The sequence below is a fragment of the Ischnura elegans genome, chromosome 8, assembly GCF_921293095.1.
Source record: "Ischnura elegans chromosome 8, ioIscEleg1.1, whole genome shotgun sequence".
NCBI lineage: Eukaryota > Metazoa > Arthropoda > Insecta > Odonata > Coenagrionidae > Ischnura > Ischnura elegans.
This window is the reverse complement of record NC_060253.1, coordinates 59,685,819-59,712,691: the sequence shown is the minus strand read 5'-3', so window position 1 is coordinate 59,712,691 and position 26,873 is coordinate 59,685,819. Positions and strand designations below refer to the sequence as shown.

The following is a 26,873-nucleotide window of genomic DNA, read 5'->3' as shown; positions in this document are numbered from 1 at the left end:
AAAGATTTAAAAAGAAAAATTAATCACAATGAGAATTAAATGGAGTTAAGTCTTCAATTTATAGTGTAGAGGACGTAGTCAGCAAATAACTTATTTCTATCTAAGATCATTCTCTAAATAATATTCTAGTTAAAAAAATATTTGAACCCCTACAAAAATAGAAATCTTGGTATTGCCAATAGAGAAACCCATTATCGACTCTTGAGTTTCTCCACAGTAACGACTTTTTCCTATTTTTTCTTCGCTCTTTTAGCTAATTAATAATAGCAACTAGTATGTGTAGTTCTATGTCTGAGTTTGTACTTATGAAAGCAACAGATGCAATCTAATTAAGTCCACCTTTAAAAATGAAATATACATAAATAACAAGATTTGACTCGTAGCCTTTTTACCGTTTACGGGGATGAATACACGAGAAATCATCAAATATATACATATAAAAAAGTCGATTCCGCTCTGATAGCCAGCGGTCAAAAACAAAGAAGCATTTTCACGAGTAAATAATCAATTTAATTTAAAACTGATAAATTTTCCATTTACCCCATCAATATATGTTTATATAACATTCACACCCAACTGCACATGCGTACCTATATAAACGCTACACTGCTTATACGTATCTAATTTTAATAAATTTGAAAATAATTGATTTAAATATCAACGGAATATTAAATATTGTTTAATGCTTTTTACTTCCAAAAAGTTTGGCCTGACATCTTCAACCTAACATACATCTCCATGGGTATGATTTTTTCGAAGCACTAAATAAAGTATCAAGTTAGCAAGAGTAGGAGGAATAAGAGCTTTACGGAATTGAAATAACTTACATAAATGACGGAAATGGAGAAATGCATGGCTACCCAATACCAAGTCTAGAATTGCAATAGCATGGTATTGATGTTAAATGAAACGTCATCATCATCACTAGTAAGAAATCTTAATATTGGTTTGATGCAGCTCTCCATTCCTCCCTCCTATCCGCTAGCTTTTTCATAGCGACGTATTTCTCCTCTTGTACATCCTTTAACACCTGTCTTAAGTAACACCTTCGGGGCCATCCCTTGCCCCTCTTCTCTTCCAGCTGTCCTTCTATGATTGTTTCCATCAGGCCATCATGCCTCATAATATGGCCAACTACGTGTCTTATCTTATCGTTAATGTTGTTAGAAGAATTTTCTTTTCTTCCACTTTTCTTAGCACTCTCTCATTACCTACTTGGTCGATCCATTTTATCTTCATCATTCTTCATTTCCTATACTTCCAGTCTTGACTTCTCTGTTGCTGTCAACGTCCAAGCCTCGCTTCCATTAAAAAACTATGCTCCATGCATAGCATCTGATGAATTGTTTGCTACCTTCTAGGATAGTATTCTCAGCTTTGATAAGATTCTTATTTTTGTAGAAACCCCTTTCCAAATTCTAAAGGGGGACCTAGCATTAAAAGATAAAATATAAAATGAAGAAACAGGGAGAATAAAATTGAGGAGCCAAGCTTGGGACTACCGCGTAATCCATCTGCTAAGCCTTGGGGCGTTGAACCTCCAAATGAAGGGAATAGAAATGCCAATCAACATGGTGAGCAGAGCAACATCCAGTCGCATGGGGAGGGTGTAAAAGACCGATGGTGAGGGATGAGCGGAAAACCGTACGTCGAACATCCGAGAATCCCCGCGCGAATGATGTCCCAGAGATCCGCGAGCAATGCTTTCCCGAGGATGGGTTCAATTATAAAGCGCCGCGAATTGTAATGATGCACGCGAGGGAAGCGGTCACACATCCGTTCCCCATCAAGCGTTCAGGGTTTTCGGGTGGAAAAAAAATGAAAACCCATCCGTAACCCTCTCCGCGCCTAACTTAGTAATCCCTACCACCCAACTCACTCGATTTCATGACCCCAAAAAAAAAACGAAACGGCGAGCGTGTACACAGTTTTCCGCAGCCCTGGCCCGTTTAAATCATAAAATAATCATCAAAAACGCGGGACATAGTGATGAATTTAATGGATGCCAGTGTACGGCTGGGTGCCAGTCATTTCCATAACAGTAACAACAGCATGACACTGGTAAGTACTGATACTAGGAATCCTAGGACATGCAGTGTTGACATATCTGAGTGATCTCTTAAATCACCATCATGTGCGATGATAAAAAATGATGGTACAACCGCGGGCATTCTCACTCATAAATACCCGATTCCGCGGAGTTAACTTCAATATTTCCCTTAATAAATCGACAGATTTCCTGCGGCAAATTGTTGAAACTTTACTGTGACCTATCGCGGTATAGCCTCACATTTTCCTTTCCATCCTGCCTGCCTGAAAGTCGTCTTCTTACTAAATATTTGGACACTGAGTACCACCGCGCCATTTTCGCAATGTTTTCACGAGGATATAACAGTGCCACGTAATAATGGAGTAAACTTAGATATGGTATCATAAATTGTTACACGAGAGAAGTCGGCCACTATATTTGTTCTCTACCAGCGCGAATGTTTATAGGTTTACAAAACTCGCCACTCGCGTCGCTGACGAGCAAAATGATCCAAATGTCACTCGCAAATATGGCAGTTAACTGAAATTTACATTCCTGATAATACAGACTGTCAAATTCATATTTTTCATCGCTCTCCATACTTCTTACGGTAATACTAAACTACAAGATATTGGAACAAATTGGGTCGCTGTGCAGTCGTCGGCGCACTTAAAATATCAGGTTGAGAAGCGACCCAAGTGGAGAGAACAGAAATCTGCCTCCTCCTGTTGTGATGGGCCCCCTCCTCCTGGCTGTATGCAGTCACTCTCCTCCATTGCTGTTTACTGATTTACCGATTTCGTTCTCTTCGAATCGTCGAGAACCCCTATATTTTCCTTTCGCCATAGAGAACAACAACTTTTATTGAATAGAAACTTTCCTCTCACAGAAAATTTTCGATCGGCATAATTTTCAGAAACAATTCCAGCTCCAAGTAGAAGTAGACACGAATTTAGTTTCCACCTGCAACGATGTTCCATTTACTTTTTGAACAGTCAACATTACACATGTCCCATGAAAACCACATTAAATCCTCGTTTTACAATGTTAAAATTTACAAAAGACGTTTATAACACTGGTACACTTGCTCAGAATTTCAATTAGCGCTGATTTTTCAAAAGATTACAAGCTGATGCAACAGCTGTCGATTTTTGCTCTAAATATAAGCTTCTATATAATTCTCGAAATACTTTTTATCAAACTTCATCATGTACGACATATTACACACGAATTGGTATAATAAAGCTCCTTCCTCGTCAGGAACTAATTTAGGTAATTCATTTTATGACCGTTTCTGCACTAAAAACGGTCCAGAAGAACAGATTACATGCGTATTGAGTTGTCTGATGTGAAGGTGTACACATGTCGGGTTCATAACCTTCAAAGCCACGAAACAAAATAGTGAGGGACTTGTGCTCAATTTTGAATACTAGAAAATTAGTTTTTCAGATTTTGTAAGTCCATTTATTAAATAAACATCAAATAAATTTATTAAGAAACGAGTTAGTACTCGTAGTGCTGACATGCGGGTAGGCGATGAAGTCCAAGCCACTACCGACGTCAAAATGATGTGCCGCTGTACTTCAAACATTTATGACATGGTCAGCTAGCACGATAAACAATGAGTACAAGCACAAAATAAAATTGATACCACTCCAAACACACACTGTTTACATCACGGCAGCCAACCGGAAAAAGTAAAAAGTCCCCTTTGGTTCCAAGTTATATCGCTGCCCCAAGTATGGGATACTGACTGTACAGTGTATCAATGTTCTTTGTTTTCAAAGTATCGGAATTTGAATTTTCCTTACAATTTGTGGGGTTCAGAAACATATTGGTGCAAGTCTATTTTTGTTGATTTTGAAATATCCATGGCAACCGACTCCAAAATATACTATGATACAATTCATAGTTACACTGAAGACCGACAGGACACATACTTGAAGCCCTCAGCACAGTTCCAACTTCTTTGCGAATTATTTGTTAATTATTGAAAAACTTTGATTTTTGACTGACACCAATATGTTTCTAAGCCCTCCATTTGAACGTAGCGCCCTCTTGAGCTTGAGGCTCTAGTTCGAAGCCTATTTAGCCTTCAGGAAAATCTGGCCCTGGTTGGCTGTAATGTAGAGACGTTGTGGATGCTGCAGTGCGCAAGGGGTGATGGGCAGGGGTTGTAGCGGTTGATGGAGAGGTGGTCGGGTGTGGGAATTAGCCACATCCCTCGCCCATGCGACGTTTAATCACGGGTTTGCTTTCCGGACGTGGGGTTTTCGATTCCGACGCTGATTCCCCCGCACGTGCATGATGGGAAATAATTCGAAAGCATCGCCCCACGGGACGCTCGTGATCCCTCATTCGTTTTTTTCATTAACGTCTTATTTTTTTCCATCCAAATCGTTTCGTTTATTTTTTTTAGTGTGCGCAAAACCACCGTCACGCACTGGACCTAACCTCACCGAATTTTCCACCCCGAGGCCGATGCATGAGTAGTACGTACCACAAAATGCCTCTCCCACAAAAGGCTACCGGAGTACATCCCGCCACTACGGACCCGCGGAGTAAGATCACAGGGAATCGAATATTATATGCATGAGGGCCGAATTTTTTACGTGCGCAGTCCGGTATGGTTTTGTTTCACTATTTTTTTCACTCGATATTTCTTCTCGTTTTATTTTTTAGTTGGGTGACGTTTGCTCAAAAATGCTATCCGATGCTGCGGGTTCATTCCCCAACCCCGAAAGCGCTTTTGAGGTCCGCGGTTGATTCCAGCACGATCGGTCATGAATATATTAAAATACAGGCGATTGACCGAATATTCTCAATGTACTTGAATTTCGACCTTTTTATTTTTCTAATTAAGTATAATATCAATGCCGCAAAATTGTACAGCGGAAATTCGAGTATCAAATTTTAATAGGAGTACTTTCAAACCGATGCGTATGTATTGAATTAGCTATGCGATGGTAGTGGCTACTATACCCATGATTGATTAATAATAATTGATGTAGTGAAATATGCGATAAAGATCAATATCAATCGTACGGTGAATTAATGAATAATGACCTAAAAGTCATGGGAGCGAGGCAGTATGTAGATCTTAGGAGAAATAAACAGTACATATATGGAGATTGTATAAGTTTAGTGCGGCTATCCACACCATATGCTTACAGGACTTAAATAGAGTAAACCTCGCTACAATAATAATAAAGTTTAAAAAAGGAGCCCCAAATGATGACTAAGATACTTACTTGAAGATTTCTTATGCATCCTCGTCTCACAAGCTACCAGCTACGCGATTTGAGAGTTTTCCCTGTAAAGAAACCAGTTTGTTCTACGAAATATTCACGTATTTACCATTCATGTCTCAGCTGATTTGAGAGTTGAATATAGAGCCGGAAGGAGATATCGAATGTTTTCGTTTCCAACTCTTTCTCTAAGGTATAATTTAATTTAAAGATATCCCTAAAATTCATATTTCATTATTCACCTGGAAAACCGTAACACTAGAGTATTTAAGGGTTCTCAGGAATACTAAGTAAATTTTGGCTCCTCAAAACTAAAAGGATTATGATTTTCAACGATGGTAGCAACTGGTTTGTCCTAAATTGTAAGAATTCATATTTAGAGACATTAAACGGTCATTCACTACATGCGACACATTTTAAGTAGCTATTCATGCGTGAATGAAGTCTAATAATGAATAGAACCTGAAAAAACACATCAGACTGAAATAAGATTTGGTGCTTTACCGGCGAGTAATGTGGGTTAAAGCTTCTCGGGATTCCCAACGGGTTTAAAACCATTTATAGAATAAGAAGTCTAGAAATTTAATTTCGCCGAGAAGCAGCTCTGGGTTAGTAAGGGTTAGGATTCTTTTGTCGGCCTCGGTGGCGGCGGGTTAAAGTCCTCGCCTGCCAAACAGGAGACCGCGGGTTCGAGTCCCCTTAGGGTAAGTTACACCTATCCAGGACATGGGCGTTTATGTATGTCATTCTTCGTTGTTGATTAATGTTGAATCCTCGTTGTAAAAGCCATAAATTAGCTGTTTACGGGGGAAGAAAATAAATGAATGAAATAAACAAATACTACGTTTTAGCTAACGTCTTGAGCCCTGAATCTGGGCTCAGTGCTACTGATTATCATTTAATTTTTAACGTTCTTTATTGTTTTTTTTTTAATAAAACGACGTTCATCAGCCCTGAAGATGAGTCCCGAATTGGAGCATGAAACGTCAGCTAAAATGGAGAATTTTTATTACATTGGTGAAGTATTAGTGGAGCATTTTTATTATGGCCCTTAATAATCCGGAGCTGCTTCTGGGAGAAATTAAAGTTCAAAACTTCTCATTTCTAAAAATGTGAAAACTGTCTACACGATCGTAACTATTGTGGTAGCAACATATTTCGCCATTGAACTTGACGGCACAAAAGAACACGTAGTTTAAATCATGAATAGAGTTGAAAAGTCATATATTTTTCTATATTACTTAGAAGCAACATCGGGTTATAATGGGTAAAACCCGGTGTAAATCCCGAAAAAACATTTACACAACACATCGAAGTGACGGTGGCTGCAAAGGATTGGTACTGGAGCCTTCTATCGCTCTATCTGATGGATACATTCTCTAGTGACGCGTCCACGCATATTAGTGTCTACAGGAACCACGTACCCCAGTGATTACCAGCATCCGGGATTGGGTGAAATTGAACGGAGGTTACTGTCGGTCATGCGACGCGGGTATTAGCATAATTGGTCGGGAGAGAGGTCTATCTACAGAGTGAAAGGTCCAGCCTCTTGAACTCCTAATCTCACTTTCCCGGAAGGATGCTTTACTTTGCAATATATAAAATGATGTTTCCTGGAAAACAATACAATTACTTTGCAATGTGATTTACACCTCCTTAATTCGGAATTATGGGCTAATTGACGTTAATGTCTTGTTCAACTCACCGTGTTAGTCTTAGAATGTGAATTCGCCGTGGTGAGGTTATCTAATTGCTAATCATTTCAGCTGTTGGTATCTTTATTCTTCCTGCAATAAAAGCTCATGTGAAATTAAAAAATTGCATTCATTGGCATTAATGGCGTGTTTAACTCCCCTCGTTAGCCTTGGAGTGTGAATTCACTATGGTAAGATTATCTAATTGTTAATAATTTAAGGTATTTGTACATTTATTCCTTCTGCATTAAGTACTCAAATGAAATTGGAAAAATGCCATGCATTAACCGGGGAAAAAGGTTTGCCTTGAATAATTTATGATAAATTCTAACATGTTTTATCTTTTAAGGGGATAGATACCCTTGCACTATGTTTTTAAGGCCTTAACCATGTAGAATTCCATTTTAAGTTAGGAAAAATAACAAACTTTGCTTTCTACTTCTAAACGTTTCATTGCCGACTAGTTTACAAAATGGTATACTGTATCATTTTCAAGCCTTGTCTTGATAATGATGCAGTCTATCGAATCAATTCGACAGCTAAAGCTTGAGTTGTAAAATGCCTTTTTTTATTTTTCCTAACTTACAAATATCATTGTCTGTGAGTGCGTCAAATGTATGAGTACAAGGAATTTATTCGCACAAATACCAAATAATAAAAATTACAATGTTAAATTACTTACTTCCAAGATATCATAAACCAACAGGGGTTAAGTCCAAAAATTTGATCTTGATTCAATTTGCGTCGAATATTTTAGGACATAGAAAGGGATAAATTTTTTTCGATACAAATATTTTACAACGAGAAATTGAAAAAAAAAGTTCTCTCGACGGACCATTGCCGTAAAACGGTGCTGATGGACCATCGTCTACTAATATATCGTGCATTTGGGATGAGTGAATCGTCTATATCACCAAATAAATGTTTCATTCTGTTCATAGCTCATTCTATATTTGATGTCACCGCTTGGGTATTAATCCTATCCAAGGGAAATTTTAATTTACTGATATCCTAAAGTATTTCTTGCTGATACCTATACATCTGCCTGATTGTAAAATCCCCAAGCTGTAAATAAATTAATAGCATTGAATACAACGCATGATTTTAGAAAGTATTGTGGTTTCTGATCAACAAAGAAAAGTTAGTAAAAGAGAAAAGTTTATTCTAGCAGTTATAAGAGGAGCCGCAGACAGCATTGTCCGTCCTTAAAATGTTTTTCCCTGCCTTAAGCTTGTATGCGTGTACGTCCCTCTACAACCGGAGCCTCCTTTTAAGTTATTTGTTGTTAGATATCAAATATTATTTGAATCCGCGTCATGTGTATGTAGTTTAAGAACTGAAAAAAACTCATTTTAAGGAAAAAATCAATGGTAAATAAGTGCCTTGCATGTTTTGCATGTCCAATAGTAAATGGAAAGTGATTGGGTATAGTTAGACCCATATTTTCTAGTTTTTCAGTTTTTCGAGAAAGAAATTTATGAAGAAAAGTAATATTCTCATGGTCTTTCAAATAGTTTTCCTCAGTACATGTACAACTAATATATATATTTCATTTCTTTTAAATTTGAATGAAAAAGGAAGTTAATTTAAAACTATAAAACATATGTCAGTTTGGTAATGTATAATAATTGTCGTTAAAATGTAAAAGAATTTAAGAGAAGAAATTTAGACCTGTTTATTTTGGTTTTTGCAGTTTATCAAAAACGAATCAAATAAAGATCAAAAAGTACTATTCTCATAGAATTCTTAATAATTTATTTTTCTTCAATACGTGCGAAACTTACATATTTCCTTTCCCTTAAAGGTGGATGATAACAGAACTTATTTTAAAACAATAAAGCATGCATTAGTTTGGAGATGTAAAATAATTGTTCTTAAAATTTAAGAGAAATAAAGAGAAGAAACTTAAACCCGTTTTTTTCTGGTTTTGCAGTTTTTCAAGAACAAACTCAATGAAGAGAAGTACTTTACTCAAAGAGATGTCGTTCAAATAGTTTTTTTATAATGCGTGCAACTTGTATATTTCCTTTCTTTCAAATTTGGACGTAAGCGGAAGTTAATTTAATGCAATAAAATATATGTCAGCTTGCTGATGTCTAACAATTGACGTTAAAATTTAATAGAAGAGAGAAGATTTTCAACGAGGCTTAAATAATACTGTACTCTTTGGTTATCGCCAAATGGACGAAACGACAGTGACAGCTGACACATGTTGCTAATGGCATCATTAAAATCGTTCGTTCTATAATTGCTGCAGCCATTACATTGACGCCCCTGATTGCAGCCGCAGGTATTATTTAAAAGCACGGCAGTTCGTAGGCGAGTTAAACTTGTCACATATGGAGCTCGAAAGCCATTGAAGGATCGATGTGCGAGTGGAAATAGCTTGGTGCTTCGATTAAAGCTGTTCAATCCCTTTCGTCACGGCCGGTCGTTTGTTTTCGAGTGAAAATGTCACTTGAACCTGGATATTCGTCGCTGCAAGCTTTTGAGCCTTTTTTTTCTTTGTATAGATTTCCCATTTTTGTCTAAAATATATTTGAATAATTCTTCCTCGGGCCACCCACCGACAGTGTAAAATGAGAGTAGCTGGAAATTTCCCGATATTGATCACTGGCCCTTTTTTTTGCATTCCGATTTGCCTTCTTTGCACCACACAGATTGAGGTGATTGTGTATGTTTGTATGCGGGCGTAGAAGGCGGAGGAAGTTGAGTGCTGTGGAATACTACCTGTCCATCTGCAGAAATGATTGGTTTGTTTGATGTTGTGCCGTTTGATAAAGAATTCAAATAGATGCCCGAGCGAATAAAAAAAAACGCGAAAGTATTGGTCGTTTTAATCCTCGTACACCGGCCGTCCGACACCAAAAAACGTACCTTCAACGAGCTCTCAGCTACAGTAAAAAGCTTGTGAATCTTTTAGCGACCCTCTAGTCTTCCCCCCCTCCCACCTCCCAGGCTTTATCGCAAATTTTTTACTCGTCAACAGCATTAATTTCGTTTCCACGATTAAAAAAAAATAAACAAACAAATGAACCTCTTCGTGACGCGATGGTTACATGTCGGTTTACATCCTCTGAGTCCCCGTGTGCCCCTATCGATAAACGCAGTGAGTTGGGGATGAAGTATTAAAAAAAAAGATACAAATACACGGGTCGATTTCCATTTGAACGCTTTCCATATGTAACAATATTTTCAACAAAGCGGGTTCGAAGGAATTCGCGGGGGTAGGGGAGAGGAGATAAAAAATAATATGTTGGAAGAGATGAGCGTTTTGCATTCGCAGATAGGTAATCCATACTGCGGGGGTGATAAAAATACAAATAAATGGGTATGGGTGCTGAAACGCAAGAGAGGGTTACACTCGATGGGACTTTTTTGAGATCAAACGATCTAGGTTTTCATCTGCCGCCGACGCTACCGTCAGCCTACCCGGTTACGCGAATGGCAACCAACACTACTACCAGCATGACTGCTGTATTCGCTTGCTGGATATACCCCTATATTCAACCGTTCAACAACGCTCCCTCACCGTTCCTGGCGCCATGTGGTGGCTCTCAGCGACTCATAAGTGTGTTCACGTGTGGGCGTGTGTCGATAATGCCCATCGGGGTCCTTTGATCGTGGTCTTAGCGCGGCAGAGGTAGTATTAGCGACACCAATCCCGGATACTCAATGTATATAGGCCTCCGCGTCATGCAGTCGGGGACGCTCGCTCCTTCTATGCAGAACTATATGTACCACACCGCATAACCCCACGTGTATATCGGTGTTGAAAAAAAGAGAATCGTGAGACTATCAACCCCGTGAGAGAACGCGATTTCCATACATTCCAATGCACTAATAATGAAAGAAAATTTGAGGTATATTTTAATGGCACGAGAATGGTAGTGAGTATTTTATTGGAAAATGAGGAGCTTTTTTGATGATTTTACTAGTTGATATGTGCTCTCCGACGCGCCCACACTCAGCCAAAAAGAAATTTGCGTTAGGTGCACACTCAATTATTCTTAAACAAAATACTGAGACATTATCCCATCAATAAGTTGACTATAATTATAAAATAAGTAATTTTTTTTCTATTTTTATTTTATCTAATTTTTATTTACCCAGTTTATAGCTTATTTCTACTTTATTCCAAGCAAAATTTATGAGTAAAAAATTGCACTATAAGAAACATTTGTCACCGTAATTATTTAATCTTGTAAAAATTTCTGATTTTCACGAGTAAAATTATACCTTTTAAATTGGTATGAAATTTAGGGCATAACTTGAAAAACAATGCTCCATTCATTTAAAATATGCTAGTAAAGGCCTAAAAAAATGTTGTCATTAGTCGATGATTACATGATTCTATTTCAAGGAAAATATGGCCTGCTGATTATGTACGCGGCCGTGCAGCATAGGAACTACTTTCGGCTTCAGCAATAAATAATTGAGTTAAGGCTATATTCTTATTTAATTGGTAAACTGGCTCACCATTTATGGACATATTCATACCTTATTATATATTATGTAATGAAGTTAATTAAGCAAGATTATCATGCTTTGTGTTTTATCAACACCTTTTCCAATTTTCCTATTACTGGCACAATTTAGGCATGCAATATCTCCTCTATAATGCCCCGCAGGAAAAATTCCAGTGAGGACTCAAGCCTCGTATTTTACATAAAAAATAAAAAGGACCTCTTTGAGCGCTTTAAATAGAGAACGTCATGAGCCCGATTGGCTTGCTACGAATAGCATGCTGGCACTCCTCTTTTCTAGTTTGTTAGCCACCGAAATAAGCAAAAAATACGCGAGTACTTGAGTGGTATACGTAATCACGTAAGAATACTGGCAGAATTAGGATAAGCAAAAATTATTGGGAGAAGCTACAGATGAATTTACGAGGACGTATGGTAACATAAGCTTATGCCAAAAAAATTATGAAAAAAATACTTATTACCGAGCTGAATCCAGAACAAACTGGCTGTTTGAAGAGATCTCCTTTACGCTACATGACTCTTGGGTATCATTACGCAAGCATAATTTGGTGGCTTTGTCCAATGAAGCCTTTCTAAGTTAAATAAAGAACATTTCTTCTCCGTTCAATTGTATTCGGCTCAACTATGTGGAAATAAATACACGAAAATGAAAAGGAGACTTCGTTGATTTCCACAGATTTATATCGTCCGTACGACATGTTTCGAACCATAGTAGTACTAGTACTTGATAATGACCTCTATGGTTCGAAACATGTACGGACGAAATAAATTTGTGGAAATCAACGAAATCTCCTTTACATTTCCGTTCATTTTCGAACATTTCTGCTGACATAATACGTGAAAATTTGATGTTCTAGGGTCACATGCATTATGAGTTTGGTTATCTTAATTGGACTCGGGGACCAAGAACAATCAGAGACACATCAGCCATTTATCTATAAATGCGTATCAAGTAATGCACAAGGGATTTTGATTATATTATTATGGAAGGTAAATGTAAAGAAAAATGAGCAAAATTCGAATTAATACCTTCTTGCAGAAATATTAAAAACAATAATTATAAGACATTTCTCTGAGGAAATAATTTCGCTGAAGCCAGAATGGCGCAGTTCCCCACTTACTCTTCTGACCACTTTTATCATTACAACAACACCATCAGACTTTCCTTACGGGGACCAAGTAAAATCAGATACAGATCAACAATTCCTTTATCAATGCGTATCAAGAAAAATACATTTTTGAGATAAATATAATGCTTGATAATGACCTCTATGGTTCAAAACATGTCATACGGGCGAAATAAATCTGTGGAAATCAACCGTCTCCTTTTCATTTAATTGGTGGACGAGAAGACCCTATAGAGCTTAACAATTTTCTTTCTATATTTATTTAGATTAATATTATTTATTTATACTGATTACAACAATTGAAGAGATCTCCCATCTCCGATTTTGAGAATAATAAAAATCCCCTCTATCCCCAATTATGCATCCCCAAAAAGTCATGAATTGTTCCATACTTCTATCCTTTTATTATGATTGAATCAATAATTAATAGACGTGGCTAATATAATCAGAATTAAACATAAGGTTGGTAGACATTTCTCTGAGGAAATAATTTCGTTTAAGCCAGAATTCTCTGTAAGTCCCCGCGCTGCTTCCCCACCTATATTTCGGCCCTCCTTTGTTATTCCAGCAACACCACCAGACCTTCCTTACTGGGGACCAAGTACAATCAGAGACAGAAAATGATATTCCCCGCAGTAGTTATCGCTCCCTTCCTCGCCCTTCGCACAGGCCCTAATCCTTCCCGCGACGATCTCCCTGCCTCCACAGCTCCCCATTCCATTTCCTCCCTCCCTGAGCAGCGGAACCTAGCGACGCAAATGGGTGTGGTGCGTTGGAAAACCCTTTCTCTGCCTAGAGTCGTTCCCCCTTTTTTAAAGAGCTGAAGAGACCAGCGGGATGGGGGGGGGGAGTTTGAGGGTTTAAACTCCCCCCTCCCAATTCTCAGAGAATTTAAAAAAATATAATTATGTGAATTCAATTAAATATTATCCGTGGTATTTTAATAGTACACTATAATTTTACTTTAAACCTCTTTAAATTTTCTGTCTATTACTATTTTTATAAAATAAACTTTAAGTTTAATTAAATTTAATTAATTAGATTTATATTACTTATAGACTTTTGTGAGGATCAATAAAGTACCCCTCAGAAAGCCGTAAAACTCAGGCATTTCAACCATTTATCCTAAAATTTTTCTTACCTCCCGCTTGATTCTATGGAGTACCCTGGCGGGTACTCAGTACCACCAAGGCCCCCCAGTATTAGTTGCGCCTAAACCCCCCCAGACTTAATTCCTAGCTGCGTCCCTGAAAGAGACCCCCTCACGTAGCTCTTTCCAACCCCATCCAACTCCCCGGCCATTTCCACAACTCCCATGCAACGTTAAGGCAACATTGTCTTCCGGGACGGTGCGGTGGTCGGAGCAATATGTCACCACGGGCACACAGAGAACCACGGAGGCCACTTTGAAAATGAGACCTTTCGCGACCTCTCTCTCTCTCTCCCCCTACGAAGCAACCCATTTCCACAATGCACCCTTTCCTCTTTTACGCATCCCCCACTCTTGACTCTCCGCAAACGTGTGCAGAACCTGCCTTTTCCCCTTTAAATCTCCACACACATGCACCAACCATACATTCTAACCTTTCTCTCTCTCTCTCCCTCACGCTCCTCCCCATACGTCCCCCAGGCTTTCATTTCTTTCTCCTCGCCGAGATGTCAGGGTAGTATGTAGGTGTGTAGCACTCTCTCCTTTTTCTCCTCCCTTTGTTTCGAGCTAACCAGGCTTCAAAGGCCTCCATTGCTGCAACTTTTCACTCTTTTCGCGTTTATGATACTTTCCCCTGACAGTGAATTCATAGATATGTGTGATTCAAACAGCAAAATATATGAAAATATTCTTCGAGGCCACTCCCTATTCTTTTACCCTCGGGAGGATCTATCTTCTCAACCGAATGGATTCACTCCTTAGCAACACACCATGACGACGAAGAAACAAGTCCTCTTCCTGTTTTTTTTTTATGTTATATGATGACGAGTCGACAATATCCGCATTTTCTTATTATCCGCATGAATTTTTCAAGTTGGTCAATCGTTAGTACAGGGAAATTTTTAGATTACGTGATTTGGCGTTAAGTGTTTACAAGTGGTTCAAGTAACCAAGGTGTTTAGTCAAAGACCACGACTGAAACTTATCAGGGTGATTAATTACTGATGTATTTGTACACATACTATTTCTACAAGATGAATAAAACTAATGATCTTTCATTTTTTTCTTTACAGGTAAGACCTCAACATTAGTCAATGAAAGCATAACCCAAAGACATGCTGATATACTGAAAACGCTTGAGTGAGTACATTCTATTCATGCGTAAAATAATATTTCCAACTTCTGCAAATCTGACTATTTTTTCTAGTATGTGATGCTTTCCGAACAAAGGCCTAGTTTGCAGAAATAGTTCCCAGGTGTTCCTCAAGGTATTGTTTTGGATGCATGGTCCCAACGTTTCGACGGCTAAGATTGCTATCGTCTTCATTGTTAGAATTTCTGATTCATTCTATCCCTGAAAACGAAATTAAGTACAGCCGTTGAGACCATCATTGGGGCCACGTCCTCAAAAGAATGAGAGAATCCAGGCAAGTGAAACGCCAACTATCGGCCGAATTCGGAAATAGAGCTCCGAGGGAGCTAAGTAAAGATCTTAGGAAACCGCATTTACGAATCCAAGGGAACTGCATAGAGGAGGCCCAATTCTATATCGAAGAAGGTTGACTTTTGTTGCCACTTCGGGCGCATTTTAATCGGTTTAAAAAAAAATGCCCGCGTAGCGGTGATGAGTGCAATGCGATCCACCATTTTCCTATATTTTTACAGTACAATGTTTGTAATTGCGAGGAATAGCATTGCGCATTTATGAATTTGAAAGATCACATCATCATGTATATAAATTTCGATGTAACTGCTAATTATGCCGTAGTTCCCTGTGAAACTCGGATCAATTTGTCCGTAATCGACGCCAGTGGCTACTTTGTCAACCTATTTAATAGCGCGGTGGTTGACGACGCATTTAGAGGCCGACTTGAGGAACCTATGTTGTAATATTCGTGGATAAATCATTGGCATTTTTGGGTATTTTCTGATTTCTCTAGTGATTTTACTGGCATTGAGCTATCATATCGGCACAAGCATTTTATGCATTCATATATATGCATAATATCTTTTAGTTGTCAATCGTTCCTACAACATCATTTACTGTGATGGTGGTTTGTGGATTTTAGGCGTTTAAGTTAGCCGACGTATTACACCCTTTTCTTTTCTACACTGCTGGAAATAGTGTTTAATATGGGATGCCCGTAGGAAGGCTTGGAGTAATCGTCGTGATCTAGTAATGGATATTTTAGATGTGATTTTTTACTTTCTTAATCCTTATTGCCGAATTGAAAAAAAACAATATTGGCAACTTTTCACAGGATTTTTTTATTGGTACTTGAGGTACTTTCCAGTGAAAAGATACCAAGGTTGTTTATTTTTCATTTCAACATGGGTTTTCACAAAGTTAAAGCCGAATCGATTGATTTCATCTTTATTGCTATTTTCAAAATACCTCCTCAAATCCAAGAAAAATCTTGTTTGCCACGCAATGATTTCTCCGATTACACCATTTTTTCGGACCAGAGAACTATCTCACTAGACCAGTGGCGCAGGGGGGGGGGGGGTTGGGGGATAAACCTCACCCCCCTCCCCCCAGTGCTCAGAGAAATTTTTAAGTTTAATCCATTTTACTAAATGGATTAGTATTACTTATAGAATAGTATTAAGATTTTGAATATCTCTCACAAAGCGGTAAAACTAGTCACTTTGAACCATTAATCTTAACATTTTCTGGAGGAGGGCCCCCGCAACTCCCACTTATCCTGGAGGGTATGTAATTCCTCCACACCCCAAAGTATTAGGTGCGCCTAGAACCCCCCTAGCCTTCATTCTTAGCTGCGCCCCTGCAGCAGATCATACGCTGGGAAAAACTTGAATTCTAAAATAGGCCTTGATTCTTCCTCTGCAACATTTTTTTTTCACGTGAAATATCCGCAAACAATTCATCAAGAGAGAGGAATTTCCTCAGCGTCCCCGCCTTAAATGCGCTCCTAACTAGCCAACCCTCTGCCAGTGAAGACGTATGGAAGAGATTGCTTTTTGAAACCCGCATTAAAAGTTTTTCGAGCCCTATAATCAACGCAATTAAGGACAGGCCGCTAATGTACTGAACAGGCCAAAGCTTCTCCTCCTCATCTGCGGACCAAAACCTCTAGAAAAAAACCTCACAACTCAAATTTCTCACCCCATCTCAACCATCTCTTAGCAGTTTTCCGGAGGATTGAAGATTTTTCGGAACGGAAAGATGAATTATTATCCGTCCGTTATTTAGAAAGCAATGTTTAAGGCCTCCCCATAATTCTTAATTCTTCACTCCCCTACAACTCCCCCTTGAACGCGTTGCCCATATATACTATTCCTCACCCCTCCGACCGCCCTCATTACATCCCTTCCAGCTCTTACTCTCGTCCGACGCCTTGGCCAAAAGTTTTTGCTTTCGCAAAGAGGAAATCATTACAGGAAATGGCCTCTCACCCTCTCCCTCACAGGCAGAAGTTTTTGAAAGACAAATTTGAAAACTCCCCGACGGTAAATGGTGGGAGATCAATCAAAAGACACTGATCTTCCCCTCAAATCCTTGGTTTTCTTCGTTCTCACCCCACGATTTCTTTCCGCATTGCCCTGCCCACGTTCCTCTATTCTCCTCATCCGGAGGAACCACAGATTTTCTCATAAACCCTCATTCTAGGGAAAACTTCGCGAATCTGTGTGCGTGAGTGATTCCCACGCGGAAGTTTTTTTAACTTGGAGTGAATCTGCAAGGAATGTGAGTGTGGCTGGTTTTTTTTTGTTTTTTTCCTATATTATTGGTGTGATTGGGTCACCGGCGGAAGTACCATGAATTAATTTTAATCGAAACCATTTTTTATACATTTCGCTTTTGCCTGTTTTATTAGTGTGAGTTGTTCTAAAATAAACCTCGTAAACTTGAGTGTGTGCTTGAGAACTAATCGAATTTTTTTCCCTAGGTAAATCCGCCGGATGGGTAAAATATATTTCATTACTAGAAAGCATGTTCTCATTAATTGAAAGGCTTTATATTGATGTAGGAAAATAATTTGGACAAGGAGACTACAATAAGTGAAAGTTTTTAGTGTCATCGCAGAAAAGTGGCCTCGTATTGTTGAAAATTTATTTCACGAAATCTTTGAATCTTTATGTTACATAATTTAACTGAATAAGGACTAATAATCTGAATATGGCTAACAAATAAATTATATCTGAGCCAAATATTAAGCATTGAAAATAAGATTCTATCATATCCATACATAGCAGTAAAAATGTATTATTTTACCACTTAAATAACCTTGTATTTAAAAATCTAGAGCTTGGAAAGTAAAAACAGATACCTTTTTGTATTATTAAAGGGATTCGTGGAATGCTTAATTTCCTCTCATTCCGAGTGAAAAGCTGCTCACAACGGAAACGGCAAAGAAAATTCCTCTTCGGATTGGCCCAAGGATGGATTAATTGATGACGCATACGCTTTTGGGAATGAAAACGGTATATTTCAAAAGGTTTGCCGGCTCGAAAAGATTAATTCCCATTGGTTCCGTACCGCCATGTTGATTCATAACAAAGCCGTTGTGTTCAATTTCTTTTGTCAATACAAGCTGTGAAGGTAAATAGAAATTTGTTCCTACGATTAGAGGGCCTATGGAATCAAGTCTATACTCTGTATATATGTCGTTTAGGTGTTTCGATGAGTATAAATACCCCTTTCATTATGATATGCATTGAAAAAAAGTAATTTCGAACGTATAAAATCGCAGCGAGAGGCATCGTTCCTACGTTCAAAGCTACGTTCCCTACGTTCAAAGCTACGTTCCCTACGTTCAAAGCTATCCAGCCGTATAAAATCGCTTCAGACTCCATTTTGTGGAATATCCATGATAAAAGAACACAAATGGTGATTTACACACTTTTAATTCAAAACTCAACAACCGACCATGGTTTCAACTCATTGAAATGGCACAATGTGTTGAAGCCATCGTCAGAGTTGTTGAGTTTTGAGTTTAAAATGTGGAAGTTACTGTTTGTGTTCTTTTATCATGGAAGTAATTTCGAACTTAAACAAAAATATCTGAAAGATTCTTTGAGAAGACGAACCATAGACACGCGTAAATGCATGGTATGTTCAATTTTATGAATAGGCAATCCTATTTTTTCTGAGGTACTATTACCCTTTCTCAGCTATAGCTTTAAACGTTGTTTTGACATTAATCGGACTTTCCGTTTATCCCTATATGCTGCTTCACCCTTTATTCTTTACCGGTGGAGCTATCTTTTCTGATTAATATTATTCCTTCTCCATAACAATATAGCTAATAATAGTGAACTTGTGTTGCCGTGTTTTAGTGATTGAAAGAGATAAGTTACGATAAATTCCCTTTACAAAGCATTTTCCTTATCGAAACTTTAAATACGCTACTCTACCCGAAGGTAGCCGAATACCTTCTTTTCTCCTTAATCTAAATTTCCCTCTCAAAACATTACGTTTTTAAGAGAATTAAATCTTAATGCTGTTAACCTAACTTCTCAAGCTTCGCAAGCTGACGTTGGTATTATTTTGCAAGCCTCTCTATCAATCAGCTGATTCCATAATGGAGAACACAAATGGTGATTTCCACACTTTTTTTAACTCAACACTCAACACCGACCATAGTTTCAACAAAATGTGTCATTTTCAAGGTCAGGTCAATGAAATTGAAAATGACACAATGCGTTGGTCGGTGTTGATGTTGAATTAAAAAGAAGTGTAGAAAAAACCATTTTTGTTCTTCACCATCGGCATAGCGAACTTCCACAAAATCAAGCCAGAACGATTTTATACAATCGGCTGAGGCTGGAATCATAAGGCGATGGTAAGACGTATTGAAACTAGAGCTATTCTGAAATGTATTGATCTTGGTTATATGAATACCATGAAAAATTGATGAAAAAAAGGTCGAACGAATCCTTAACGAAAGAGGAATCTGGATAAGTCCTCCAAAAGTAGTTGGGAGTGTGGCAAATTCAAAAGCTGACAGATATCGTACAAATCTGATTTCACGTTCACACTCCTGAACTGGTTTATTTAAATGACACTTAAAATTGATGGAAAAACGGGAGAACGAATCCTTGAAGAGGAATCTGGATACGTTCTCCAAAACTAGTAGGGAGTGCGACAAGTGCACAAGCTGACATGTATCGTAAAAATCTGATTTCGCGTCCGCTCTCCCACGCACCGAACCAAACACTTTCGCCGCTGCTCATTTGTGAAGTTTCGGCCCAATCCCTCTTTGCACCCTACTCTATCGGCGTTCCCGTGAAAGCTCAAAAGGAGATGGGATATCGCGATAAGAGGATGGGCGGTGAGGATCAAAGGAAGAGGCGAGTGACAGAGGGGAGTGAGAGGAGCGAATATACGGGGACGGGAGAGTAGGAAGTAAATAAAAGCTAAAGTAGGAGAATTGGGAAAAAGGAGAAAGGAGGACCAGATAGAGACGGCAGTTACGAAGAGACTCGGAAAGTTCTGAGGAGGAACATCTAAGTAAGGAAGAGAAAAGGGGCACAGTAGTAATAGCAGCATGGGGGATTGGATTTGGGAGTTGTAGATGATATTTCGAAAAATTCCCGAGAGAGAGGAAGATGAGAAGGGAACCACAAGCCCAGCGCTTCGCCTTCACCGCAGCAAAAATTTTCCTTGGCTCCTCTCTCTCGATTGGTTGAGAAGTTGACCCCCTTTTTCCACGGAAAACCCTTCCTTTTCTTTCACTCATCGATTCGTGTAGGGCTTCCCCACAGGTAATGACCGTAATCCACTCCGCAAGGGCCTAAGATTTTTCCGAGAAAATCCATGGATTTATAAAGCGCGAGCTTACATTATCCTGCTTGAGAAGGCTCTTCTCACGGAAGCATATGTGACGCGCAATGAGAATGAACAGTTCGGGAAGTCTTAGCAAAGAATATATGCTTCAATGCCATGGAAACGCTTAGATCTTTTCCCAGACGTATATTTTTATCGGAAATTGGATTCTAAAATGCCTTCTCAATTTACGAGGCAGATTAACTGTCATCGCAATGAGGTTCGTTCCCATTCATCCAGTCAAATTTACTTTGTTACATTAAAATCTAAATATAATTAATGCATTGTTTAAATAGTTCTCAATAATATCCTCCTCTAACTTAGCATTATCAAATTATGGGAAAGATTATTGAAGCCCAAGGTTCCCCATTTACTAATTCCTTGATGTCGCAGTCGTAGTCTAATTGGGTAGGCCGTCTTTCTAATTTCATGTAGAGACTATACATAGTATCATCATCCCCATTCCTCATACGCATAGCGAACTCGATCAGAAATTCAAGCACGATACCTTTGCTTCTAACCAAGCTTTTAGCAGATGAGATTAATTGTCATCCTTTGGACAGAAATTATTTGGACAAAAAATTGCGTCTTTCCACCAATTTTGGCTATTTCAATTTTTAGCCAATTCTTCATTTATAGATGAAGAAACTTAAGTTTTAATTGATAAGTACCTAATTTTAAAATTGTATCATTTTTAGTTATAAAATCATTTTATCAGTTCCTAGTGAAAACTGGTCACACCGGAAGGCAATATAATATGTAGTGCTGGAATATTTCAAAGACATGTGGACAGTAATTCATATTGTATGTCTATAAATAGTACAATATTCGTTAAATACAACTCTAACAGGTTTTTGTCAGCACGAAATAAGAAATACCCAATCAAATTTTTATGGCCATAAATTTTGCGAATTCGTCAAGTAGATGGGATAACTATTTTTCAAGCTGAAACATTTTGCTACCCTTATCTTCTAAAAAGCTGTTTAAGGTTTAGCTTAGTTAAACGAGCTAAAATTCGACATTTTTAGGGAGGATTATTTTAAAGTTTTCATAGTAGTACGCTTGGAGTGTTTACATATCATAAAATTTCGTAATACCTCTCGTTTTCTCATTGTGACTGATTGCATGTTAAAAATTCCTTCATGCAATATACAAGCCACATAGTGTCAGAAAGGACGATAAAATGAAATTTGAAAATAAAATTCACTGGAATTCACTTGTATTTCATTATGTTTTCGAAATTGATTCAAAACTGATTTACCCTTGCATAGTCAGAAACAATAGTCTTAAAAATGAATTTCGCCGATGTCAAGAGTCCATTTGTAGCTATAAAATTGGCCGTGGTACCGCTATGCTACTTAGGAATTGCATTTCTACTTACAATATGATTTATTCCGTTCTTAAGTTTCATAAAGGAAAAGTGAAAAATGAAGATATTGTTGAGATTTCCGAGTTTTGGAGTTTTTTTCAATGCCTGTATAGAGTTAAACGCGGAAAATTGTCACGTACGCCGCAGAATTTACGTGATTTCGGTGGAAATATCGAATATAAAAAGAGACCTGAATACCCGCAGAACGTGATGTTTAAGAGTTCTTTTTGCATATAGCGGAGATTTTTTCAACGCTAGGCCTTGTGTGAACTCGAGCTATTGTAAATCACAACCAGGGCAGTTGGATTTTTAAAAAATCTTTCAGCCCTGCCAGAGATAGAACTAGCTTGTGCTTGGCATAAAAAATCATGCGTAAATTCACGGAAAACCAGCGTAATGGTGGCTGTTACACCGACCTAAAACTACCTCCCAACCTCAAAAATGTGATTTAGAGTAAGAGTGAAGCCCCATTCACATCAACTTAACTTAGCGTAACAGTACTTCTTATGGATCACACCATTTAATGCCATTTCTGCACTACATACTAACGCGCAAGCTGCCTCAATAGAAGGGTGGATTTCGTACACCAGCCTTTTACAAATAAAAAGGAATGTTCTAACGAAATTACGCCTAAGTTTTATTAAAGTCCTTTATTTATCGGGGAAAAACAAATCCCCACACCAATCTGTTCGGTAAATTATCTCTCGCAATTTACAGTTTCTATCGGACCAGAAAATATATTGAGGTTCTTGTATGACGTTCTCCTTGTCGCTCTTAAATATATTTTTTTTCAATTGCTCAACCAGTCTAAGCCACTTTATATTTCTTCAATGCCCGAAAAAACCTCGCATCTTGCGTTAAGTCGATATTAGAGATCTTGCAATAGTTTATAAGCCTTTCAAAGGACCCAACTGTGTTCTATGCTATTGGTTTTTCTCAAAATAAATTTTAAATTCACTCCTCTAATGACTATCTTCGGTCAAGTGCAGCCATTTTGAGCTGTTGCGAACCAACAGAGTCTCTTGCTGAGTCTTCCGCTTCATATTTACTTGAATACATATATAAGTCATATCACGTTACTGTGAACAAGGGTTTACATTGTCGAGTTAAAATGCGTACCGGTAATTTTACAAGCATTTTTCATTTCAGTTTCTAACAAAGAGCTCATCGCATAAAGAAAATTTCTCTGAGGAAGCTAATTGACTAGTTTTCCTCTTATCTACCTGCCAAAGACGGATTCATCTCCATGCATTTTCTCGTCTTTCACTTGGTCCCCCCGGTCGAAGTGGAGAGGAGTAGATTTTAAAATTTTAAAGCTCACAGGATAAATCAAACACAGTCCGATTCCTCCCAGCGACTTACTACGAGTTTGTTCCTCGGCTGAGTTGAAGGAGGGATAAAAGAATCAGATTGCCTTGGCGGGACACGGAGAAGACTTCAATGCGATATTTCACTCCATTAAACTTGCATTTCACGAGAAAGCTTGAGAGAGATTGTGAAGATGCACGTTTGCTAAAACTTTTTTGCTAGTAAGGGAGAGAGAGAAGAAAAAAAGAGGAAAGGGTGAATACGTGGGAGAAATGATGCATCACATAAGTACGTAGATGCACGGTAATATTTTGAATGAAACTACAGATATATACTTTTGTCCACTCGGTACAGGTATGTTTCCCGAGTAGCAGATCAGGGCATTTGGAGGACATTCAAGCAGTGGCGCAGCGAGGGGGGGTTTTGGGGGATAACCCCCCCCAGAGCTCCGACAAACTTTCAACTTTAATCCATTTCACTTAATTGGATAAATATTACTTATAGAATAGTGTAAATATCAATAAAATATCACTCAGAAGACCGTAAAACTCACCATTTTGAACCATTTATCTGAAAAATTTTCTAGGGAAGGGCTCCCGCACCACCCACTTACCCTGGCGGGTATTCCACACCCTCAGAAACCCCAGTGTTTTGCGCCTCAAACCCTCCCTAGCCTTAATTCCTAGCTGCGCCACTGCATTCAAGTACACCATGGCTTGCGACATACTTCCTTTTTTGGTGTCGTTGCTGTTAGCTCCTGCAGCAGGGGAACCAAGCCAAGAGTAATGTTGGACAACATTCAGAAAGCCTCGAGTCTGATACAACACGCACTTCTCGGGAGGATCCTGCAAGTTGAAAAGGAATCACCTTCATTAGGAAAAATTGAATTTAATATAAATCTACGTACTACCCCGCAAGCCGTCTAAAAAGGCGTATGGCAGACGGTGTTAGGACACCAGCCACATATGTAAAAAGCAAACATTCGACCAAAATTACGACTAGCATTTATTTAAGTCCCTTATGGTTCAGGGGAAAAACGAATTCCCATATCTATGCGTTCGGAAAATTATCTCTCTTAATTTACCGCTTCTGTTGGACCTGGAAATATTATGTGGCTCTAATATTATGTTATCCGCGTCGCTCATAAAGATATCTATTCTCAAATTTTCAATAAATCTAAGCCTCCGAGTTTCTAGTGGCTTCATGCCTAATTTGCTTAACATCTGGGCAACGCTGTTTGTACGTCCGTAGTAGTTTTTTTTTACGAATCGCGCAGCTTTCCTTTGTATTTTATTCAGTTCACGGATTAGGTAAGTCTTTCTGCACCGGATTCCATACGCTCGCTCCATATTCAAGGTGTGGGCGTTCAACATGTGAAAAAGGTCATGGAAGAATATACAAATGCTGAAAAGAATAAATTGTAGGCAGAATTCGTGCAATTGTAATCCTACTTATGTCCAAATATTTATCCTATATAAGCCTATCCTTATACAAGCCCCTCTCGCAGCCTCCGAATCTCTAGCTGCTCCCAGCCTTAATCGCTCAACATCTGAGAAACGCTATCTGTACGCCCGTAGTAGTTTTTGACGAATGGTGCAGCAAGGTATTCGTCTGCATTAAAAAGCCATCACTTCGTTACAGATGAAATGAAGCGCGTGGTGGTACCCTTCAATGCTCTATCGCGTAGCCGTTACTTTTTATTCTCTTTTTTATTTTCTCTTTCATTTCTTTTCTATTTGTTCTACGCTTCCGTGACTGAATAAAACCGTAGAAAATAGAATAGTGATGCGTAGTCGTGAAATACGCTTCAGAATACGACCAATATTCGATTTTCAGCCATGAATTCGTAATAAAAATAATAACGAGCATCTCTACATTTTTTTCTGACTTGAAATAAAAATGTATCTATTGGCTGAATGGCGCGGTACCAAAGGTTCGGATTTTCCAACCCAATTCAGTTATCCGAAATCACTGCATCGCGCTGACTCTCCAAAAATATGGATTTTTTCCATATGAATAACACAGCACGACAGGGAACGTTATTCGCTTGCTAATTCAACTAGTGGATTTCATATTTTGGAGTTGCATGGTACTTGGGAAGAATGTAAAAAAATATCCACATCATGCGCATTCCTGATTCGTCAAAAGTAATTGAATTACTGTAAAAGTTTATGCTTACTGCGGCAAAGGTATGATTCATGGATGAGAGAAGGAAAACTGTTCACAGAAGTACGCACTTTCGATGTCACATTCAAAGTTATTCCTCACGGTACAAACACAGATTTGGCGATGTTTTCCGAATTTGTGGCAAGAATTGAACACGCTATTTGACATCATGCGCTAACCATTACCATTTACATAAGAAACACGGATAATTTGGACTATATTCTCAAGGTTAAAACATAACAAATGAATCAGTGATTCAAAACTGATAACTTTGTGGTAAAAACAGAGATCCTGATATGGTCGTTGATTGAAGTAATAATTATGCTAGCAAATTATTACGCTACCTATGAAGACAATTTAAATTAACCTCCGAAGGACTGTAAATAGAATATAATGTGAATGGTAACTAATTCTCATTAAATACTTAATACTTCAAATATAATGCATTTTCAGGAAATAATTATAGAAAATAAATGCATGAACTCATTGAACAATGACTCTCTTGGCCTGCTATTATTCTAATGAATCCTTAGTTATCGGTTAGTGAATGGACTATAATTTGAGGAACATGAATTGTGAGTTAAAAAATGGAACTATGGCATCATAAATTTAACATTTCTTCTATGAGATTGATGATTGGGCCCTAAATGTATTATATTTATAGATACTATAGGTATTATAGTTATAATAGAGTCACTTAAAGAAGCTATAGAACATATGATACGAAAAATATAACGGATGAAAATCGAATATTCCGGAAACCAATATATTAATGAAATATTTCAGATATGTACGTCATATAATGTAAAAATGGGGTACGCTTATGAATTAATTAAGGTAGCCGTAGAGTAACACATGGTTATCCATTAATAAAAAAGAAGGCGTTCCAGCCAGACTTCAATGCGTAATATCACCATCCTCAATACGAACAAAGTTCTTCTGTGTACGTTGCACGTAGCTTAGAAATTCTAGACAGAGAAATAAGAAAGCCAGCAAAAGAAAAAAGAAATTTCGATCGGGAACAGTTTCTAGTTTTCGTTTTGCTACCTCCTAGGCAAGGAATAGAGAGGGCCACGTTTCGCCGCAAATAGAAACGGAATGCTAGATAAGGCGAAGGAATGCAACCTTTACCTCCAACGACGCTTGTGGGGATCCAAGCGCGATGATCAGCAGACGAGTAGCACAGCCCTAAGGGATTCAGGAAATGCCTGGAAGCGGCAGAGGTCGGTAGGAGTTTGTGATCATTGTAGGACACAAGAGTCTAAGAAAAATAAAAATGTCAAAGATCATGCCACAATCATTCGAGAACTAGCGCGGATATCTTCGAATAGCTGCGGATTAAAGTAGAATCCTAGGTTAATTTTCTACGGCGATATTTATGGCATTCCCAACACGAGTTTCGAAATTGCGTTCAAAATTTCGTGCAGAGTACAGTTTTGGGATAAGAAACTATGCTAAATTACCCACATGTCTACAATATTGCTGCATACTTAAGTATTCCACTG

General features: G+C 38.3%; 1 protein-coding gene across 1 annotated transcript in view; it reads left to right on the top strand.

The window, feature by feature from the left end:
* Nucleotides 1-26,873, top strand: part of LOC124163413 (alpha-mannosidase 2) — a 1,009,237-nt gene that overhangs the window by 730,756 nt on the left and 251,608 nt on the right. The window lies entirely within an intron of this gene.